The sequence below is a fragment of the Mchenga conophoros genome, linkage group LG7 (assembly GCF_057382185.1).
Source record: "Mchenga conophoros isolate Kocher_MC1m ecotype Shallow Benthic linkage group LG7, M_conophoros_male_GT1.1, whole genome shotgun sequence".
Lineage (NCBI taxonomy): Eukaryota > Metazoa > Chordata > Actinopteri > Cichliformes > Cichlidae > Mchenga > Mchenga conophoros.
Window position 1 is genome coordinate 6,811,367 of NC_140532.1, and position 8,127 is coordinate 6,819,493.

Below are 8,127 nucleotides of genomic sequence, written 5' to 3' on the forward strand. Positions count from 1 at the left end.
CTGAACGTTGTCACCATTTATATCTGCTGTTGGCCCATACTGACAAAGATCAGAGGAAGTTCAAAAAGTCTATTTTTACTTGACGCCAATTAGAGTTTGGGCAAATTGTAACATCTTTGATCTGAGATCTAAATCGGATCTATAGCATTGTACTGTTACAATACCTCTTGGGACCAGAGGCACTCACAGTATCATGCTGATAATTGAAGTGACTTTGAGCAGGGTTGAACTGTATAATAGGCTGAAGCAGAGAGAAGTGAAAGCCAGGGATGTCAGGGATTTCTCAGAGCTTCTTCAGCAGAGTCATGTGGAGGGAAACAATAGGTGACGCTGAACAAATTAATTTGCTTTTACGTAACATTGATCTATTGAGCATGTAATCATATAAAATCCCTTCAGAGTCTTAATATTCAATATTTTCAAGAATAAAACATGCATTGCACTATTACACCGAACATTGTGTTATCCCAACAGGCTGACTTTAATAGCCTAATTTCCTAGATCCTTATGATCAACATACTGCCTGTGTTCATACTATGCTCACTCTGGGAGCTCTCGCTCTCTGAGCGCGTGCAGTATGCGTATTTTTGTGTGACTTGGACTCTTGCCCATGGCTGAGCTTCAGAGGTAATGAGGGAATTCAGTGTAAGCATGATTATCTCTGAGAGTTCCCCTCATCTGCATGTCCTAATGGCAAAAATCACCACTCCTGATCTCCCCGCAGCCCTCCGACACCACCCTAGCTGCATGGGTTACAGATAACTTGCCTCCAGCCCTCCCAGCAGCCCGTCTACCGCCTACTTGTAACACAGGTGCTATTTTCTGGATTTTTTGCAGAACTTTCCTATCCTCTTTTTAAAGGGTAACATGCCTCCAGGGTGCAATTTGGGGCCTTAGCTGCATTTGGTGTCCTCCCGTTGTGAATGCCTGACCAGATTTTATTGCAGTAAGATTAATATGGCCATCAGCAGTGAACAGAAGTCACACACTTCTCATTACAGTCCGCTGTTTAGGCTGCCTCGCACCGCCTTCTTTTTTGTTCTCTCTCCATCAGGCTTTTCATTTGCCGTGTCACAAGGAGAGCCTAGTATTTGTCATCTCATTTCATGGATCTTCATTCTGCTTTTTCAGGGTGGTTGCGGGTCGACATGTGTAAAAGTCCACTGGGGGAACAGAAAAAAGCTGGAGAAACAGAGGGGGAGAGATCAAAGCCTGTCATCTCTGCTCCACTCTGTGTGAGTCAGCCCACCAACATTGCAAGACGCAGCGAAGACATCCTCCCAGACTCAAGAAAATGTCATCAAAATGCTGGCATTATAGACAGTGTCATCTATTTTTAAGTAGAGTCAAGTAGAGGCTTATGTCATCCTCCAATAATAGTACACTACTGATCCATTTATAAAGAGGCTTATAACTTGCTTAGTGCTGCTGTGAATTATTAACGTTTTATCTGAGCATGCGGTCAAAAGTTTCCCTTTGACAGGAAAGGCTGTCAGAACTGTCAGTCAGAAGAAACAGACAAGACAGGAGGAGGGTACAGTTGCATGCTCTAATGAACAGGAACTTATTAGCTGGAGTATGTCTATTACTGTCCCACTTGCCTCCCATCTTTCATTAACTGCTTATCACGCCTGTTAGTGTCATCTTTAATACTTCACATTTTGATTAGCATATGTTCCATGGGGAAAGAAGGAAAAATCATTTTATTAGTGTCAATTATTGCTACAAATGACAATTTCACTGCCTAAATTGTAATTTTACATTTCGTCCCTGTCAAAGAACAATGGCTGTGTAATTACAGTAATGAGAAGTGCAACAGAAAAATGAATTATTCAGAATCAGTTTTCTTTCATGTTCTTTTGAACTCCACCGTGTCTGTTTGTTTGACATCTGCCCGGCCTCATTAATGTCAGCGCGCTGAGAACACAGGTTCTGTCCATCTTGCAGGTAATATATACGAGGAGCAAGAGTGAGTATATGTTAAAAAACACACAAAACCCCCCACTTTTTCACCCATTTACTGTCCAGGAGTAAAAACTGCACTTGACTTGATAGGGTGCAGATCTATTATTAGCCCATAGGTGACACTGTTGTCCCGTGTAGTGCCAGAGAGCTCTGAAATCATGCTTATTGAATGAGTGCTGAATACAAATGTGATATGAGAAAGTGTAGGTGGAACATGCTTCCTAACAATTACTGACTACAGTGTCTACAGAGGGAGGTAGACTAACCTACATAAATTATTAGCTTTGTTACATACATGAGGAACAAAGAGAAGAAAGACCATGCAGGGAGGGCAGTGAAGACTTAAAACGGTGCACGGCCAGCTTGCTTTAACATAACATTTTTTCTATCAATAAATGGATCTCTGAGTTCATCTATCAGAACCGTCCTTTTTGGGCATCATTGTCTGCTTTTCTGACCAGAGGTGCAACACATCAGTGAAGCAGCCTGTCATTTAAAATGGGACGATGAAAGCTGCAAAATGATCATGTAGACTCCAGCATTTAACCAGCAGGACTGCAGTACAGCATGATCACTATTATAAGTTTGAAATGATTTAAATTGGCACAAGTTTTATAGCTGATCTTCTTAGTCTTTAATAATGTATTCAACTGAAAAGAGCTGTGCACAGGGACAAAACTAATGATTATTGTTACCAGACTCTGCATTTCCCCTGAGCTGTATCAAAATAAGCATTTTGTTTTTACACTTTCCTACTTAAAAGGTTCCTTCTGCTAGGCTTCATCTGTGTCATTTCAAAATGCAGTTTTCCAAAGAAGAAACCAGAAGAAAAAACCATTGCACAACCTACTGCACGCTCTGCCTCAAAAGGCACACAACCTAGAGATGCAAAACGCTGGAGCAAACAAAGTTCCATTTAGCAGCTAAAGAGCTAAATATTCCTGTCAGGAACTGGTAGAAAGCAAAATGTAACATACACAAAATGAATGTTCATGTATTGTTCATGTTGATTTCCTGAATATGTACAACACAATAGGCTAAGTAACCTTTAACTAAACAGTGACATAATCTATAAAACTGTATTGCACCACATCTAAAAATTGCTGTTAGGTTAAGATCTGGAAGCCATTTGAGAACAAAAAACTCATTTTCATGTTCAAGGAACCAGTTTGAGATGATTTGAGCTTTGTGAAAGGTCATGCTGCTGAAAGCAACCATCATAAGATGGCTGAACTGTATGTGGTCGGGAACAATACTCAGGTACGCATTACAAGTTAAGTGGGCTAAAACACCACGATAAAGAAAGTGTCTGAAAGAGGTTCCCTTCACTCCTTCTGAATAGATGACAAATATACATATGTTCAATTCTTATCACCAACATGTGTAACTAATGATTTTCTGGGGATAATGATAAAGTCAGTGAGTGAAGAGGTTCAGAGACAAACTGGCTGGTTCAGCAACAAAAGACAACAGCCACTAGTTGCTGTGATGGATAAGGTGGAAAGAAAACATCCAGTCTGCTTTCCACTTGCATTCTTCAAACTGAAGTTCAGGCAAAACAACACAGCTGTACATGACGTGACAACATAGCCTCAGTTTCGGCCTTAACTATTTCTTTAGGACTTTGTACGGGAGCTTGCTGAGTGCCGTCCAACTACCCGAGACAACCATAAAGGCTAAATATGAGCCATATACAGTAGCTGACAGTCATGTGAAAAACAAAATGTTCAGTGTCCTGTGAAAAACTAAATACACCCCATGATTCAGTAGCATTGGAACTGCATTTAGAACCAATAATTTTAAGTAATCATTGTCTGCAGCGCTTTATTAGTCTCTCATGTCATTGTGGAGGAATTTTGAGTCACTTTTCTTGATAATACTTCAGTTTATTGAGATTTGTGGTCATTCATTTATACACAGATTTCTGAATGTTTTGCCACAGCACTTTGATTCTTTTCTTTCAGCCTTTCTGTCCTAGATGTGCCTACAAGCTTTGGATCATTGTGCTGTTGTATCACCCATTTTGGGCCTAGTATCAGATGTTGGACAGATGGCCTCACTTTTCACTTACAGAGGAGTTCATCATCAATAACTGCAAGGCGCCCAGATCCTGTGGCTGCCAAAGAAGCCCAAATCATCTGTCCTCCACTGCTGTGCTCAACAGTTGGTACGAGGTGCTTATGTTGATATGCAGTGTTTGTTTGCTTTTTGCTTTTGTTTTTAAATGTGGTGCAGCAATATGGCCAAAGATCTCCATTGGTCTTGACTGTTCAAAGGACATTTTTCTAGAAGTCTTGTGTTTAGTTCAGATGCAATTTTGCAATCTCATGCTGAGATTGATTTTAGAAAGAAGAAACTTTTTCTTGGCAAACTTGGTCATGCCAAACAAGCAGTCCAACCAAACCTGTTCAGTTTTCTTATTGTACTGTCATGAATGTAACTGAGGCCTGTAGCGTTTGACATGTAACTCTCGAAGTTTTTGTGATTTCTCTGAGCACAGTCTGACCTTGCGGGAGAATTAGCTGTGACGTTCACTCCTGGGAAAGCTGTGGCTTTGTGTTAACTCACACTTGAATGCTCCAGAACAGGAAACTGCCCAAACCTCTGTGCTTATAGAGGTAATCACACTTTCCAGTGATCAGTTAATCAAGTGTATTTGATTAGCAGCACCTGGGTGCTACTTTCCATCTTTATTTCCCTGGAAGTAGCTACAATCCTGTTTTTTTCGTGCTTCCAATAGGAAGGCAATTAGGCTTTTTCTGTATCTCCAAGAGGAAGGCAGGGGATCACTGAAGAAAGATCAGAAATCCTGGAAAGAGAATGAGTTCATCAAATGTGAATATAAGTCACTTCTGACATTATGTTCTCATATAATCTATGTCCACCAGGCAGCTACTGAGGTTGGTTTGTTCTATATTTCAAGTCTGGCATGCTGACTAATCCAAACCTCCCACCTGGCTGGAATTGGTCATTCACAACCAGTTCCATATCATCCACAAAGCAATCCAGTGGACAGATTGAACTGCAACCTCTAGTCAGATATTAACTCTCTCAGGCCCAAATTAAGTTCTTTGTTGCTAATGCACAACCAAGTCCTGCAGTGGTACTTCTGAGTAAAAAAAAAACAAAACAAAAAAAAAAACAATTCATAAAATATGTATGTGGGGTAATAAGGTTGTTAGTTCTTAACTGTTGCAAATCTGCAACGTCTGCCTGGAGAGGGTTAAAGATATAAATGGTCTCCATATACAACATTCCTGTGTTGTAAATGCCTACAACTGCATGAGGTGTAAATAATCCACTAATTTTCCACTTTACTGTTTAAACTCCATGTTTAAAATATACATTTTTTTAAAAGATTTTCACATATTTTCTGCAGACAAAGAATATATTCCGTACATGAAATTAGAGTAAATAACTGAAAAATCCTACAGTGAAAGGTGTTGTTCTCCTGCCAGGTGACAGCGTTGGTGAAAAATGTGTCAGACAGAGTTAGGCTTGGCAATCTGCAGGCTTCCTGGGAGCAGGTAGGGTAGCCTTATGTTCTTATTATACTACCTTCAGTCTATTTGAAGAATTAGAGGAAGCATGCACAGTTGGTGCCTTTTTAAGGTAGTGTCTCAGCAGACAAGTCTGCATGGTACAACAAATTGGAGGATACATGGGCATAAAAAAATTAAAAAAAAGCCTTGCAAACACCTTCTGATAATGAAGGTTTATCACTCAGCCCCAAGTGGACCTTTGTATACGCACAGATATGGAACGTATAACACTCTCATTGGAACAATTTCAAAACAGTGTGTGTGCTCTACAGGAACCTGCTGCTGCCAGCAAACAAACTGTACCTGGAAGAAAATACAAGCAACACTGGAATAACAGAAATAGAACACTGTTACAGTCTCTAACTTCGTGGCTCAAAAGAACTTAACATATAAGATACCACAACACTGCTGCCACTCACTAAGCTTTTAATAATGAAAATACAGTTACTAAGTTACAAAGGATAAACAGAAGCACAAACAGACGGGATTCCTGCCTAATACAGACAAAAGAGACCATAAACCAATCATGCAATGGGCTGTTGGACTCAGGCTTCTCAATAAACTAGTTTGGTAAACTAATAGAAACAAAATTGAAAACAGGACTGCCAGTAACTCTAAAATATACTTAATAAATAAAGCTTTAAAAGCAATAGAAAGTTAAAGCTGGTACTGATGCAGATGAAGGAAGAGGAGAGAGACCAAGACCGCAGTTGCCGACGACCATGCTCTGCACTCTCTGGGTTTATATTCGTGCAACCGATCTGCACTAAAAATAAAGCAGAGTAGTGAGAGCGCAGGTTAATGTACGATAAGAATGCCACAAGGTGATGACTCGACCAATGCAGTAAGGTTGTGTGTAACAAATGCTCATGAACCAAACATAGACAGGATAGAAAATGCACTTACCATGAGATTTCATGCTAGAGATTGATCTCAGCAAACAGATCATTGTCAGATTAGAGTCTACTGTAGTCAAGCTGACCTGAGTGTGTGAAAGACTCAGGTCAGAGAAAATAAGCATTCAAAAATGAGGGTGGAACGGATGTGCCACAAATCTCTTGAAGATGTGGAACCAGAATCAAACTTAGGAAGAAATACAAAACGGGTTGGCCAAAGATGCTGTAGCAGAGGATGATGCATACCAGAGGGAGGCTGTGGCAGTCAGAAAGTTGCAACAGACAAAGAGTAAAGAGAAACATTCACCTAAAAAATGAATGTTACACTTCCTCAAGAGCAGGAGGGGGTACCGCAACAACTCCAGAAACTCGGTACAAGTGTAATAAAGAAAAACAAGTCTAATGGCAGTTTTCTCACAAAAACAACAACCTAAATTTATACAACAAATGTGGGGGAGAAAGGGACAGTTAGGTTGTGCCAAAATAAACACCTAAAAGACAAAACCAAAACTTAGCTGAGCTCTTACCCTAGAAAAAAAAAAAAAAAAAGGGGAAAAGACCCTGATTCTAAGAATGGGATACCCTCATCCCAGTATTTGCAGAGCATGGACTTGAATGTCTGGTGAAATCTTCCAAGTGCTCCCTGACTTTCAGGATGGTAGGAACTTGACGTAATGTGCTCCACTCCTAATGCTTTTAATGCCTGAGCAAAGGTCCTAGACTTAAAGTTGGTTCCCTGATCAGTTTGGACTACCTTTGGAAGACCAAACACTGAGAAGAACCCTACCAGAGCTTTACTGATGACAGGGGCAGTGATCCTTTGCAGGGGTACTGCTTCGGGAAACCTAGTAGAAGCCCACATCATTTTTAGAATGTATTGGTGCCCTGACTTTGATTTTGGTAAAGGTCCTACACAGTCAACAGTAACTCTGCTAAATGGTTCACCCATCACTGGAATTGGCGACAGGGGTGCAGGCAACGTTCCCTCTAAGCTGCGCACGTGCAAAATTGCGCACTGTTGGCACGGTCTCTGCGCAGAGAAAATCTGTGTTGCGCACACAAAAAGAATTCTAACCTGAATTGAAATTAAAGTAAATATGTGCCGGTGTTTTAGCTAGCAAAGCGGCGTGGCTGATGTGGAGTGAAGCCACGTTAATGACAACGTGTACAACCATTGGAGATGTGAGCAGGACAGACGGAACAATTGACGGAAAAAGTGCGGACTTTATACCAGCTTTTAAATTGTGTTGATCGGCCACGTAAAACCAGAGTTATGATAGAAAAAATACGCAATGTTTGGTTTTCTTCCTGTATACTACAGCTGTTTATATTTACTGTGGGAAGAAACGGTAAAAATGGCGTTTTATAAGGAAAATGCTCGAAAGCACTCTCCACCTGTAAGCAAAGACGAAACCAAAACACCCCACCCTTTCCTATTGGTCGAAAAATGTACCATGTCGACCAATCAAAACATGGCATTTAGTTGTTAAGAAACGGGAAGAAGTTTTAGGAGTGACGGTGGTGTTTTGAGATGTGAGAGATTTGCAACGTTTAGCTCAAATCTTGTGTAGTTAGTGTGTAGTGTAGTCAATAGCTTTGTTGTGTGTGTCAGAACAATGAGGCGAGTGCTGAATGTTACAGGAGTGACACATCTCCTGTTGTCAGGCCTGCAGGTATCAGGCTGTTGTTCTCCTTTATCTCATAGTGGACAGAAATTATTTTTA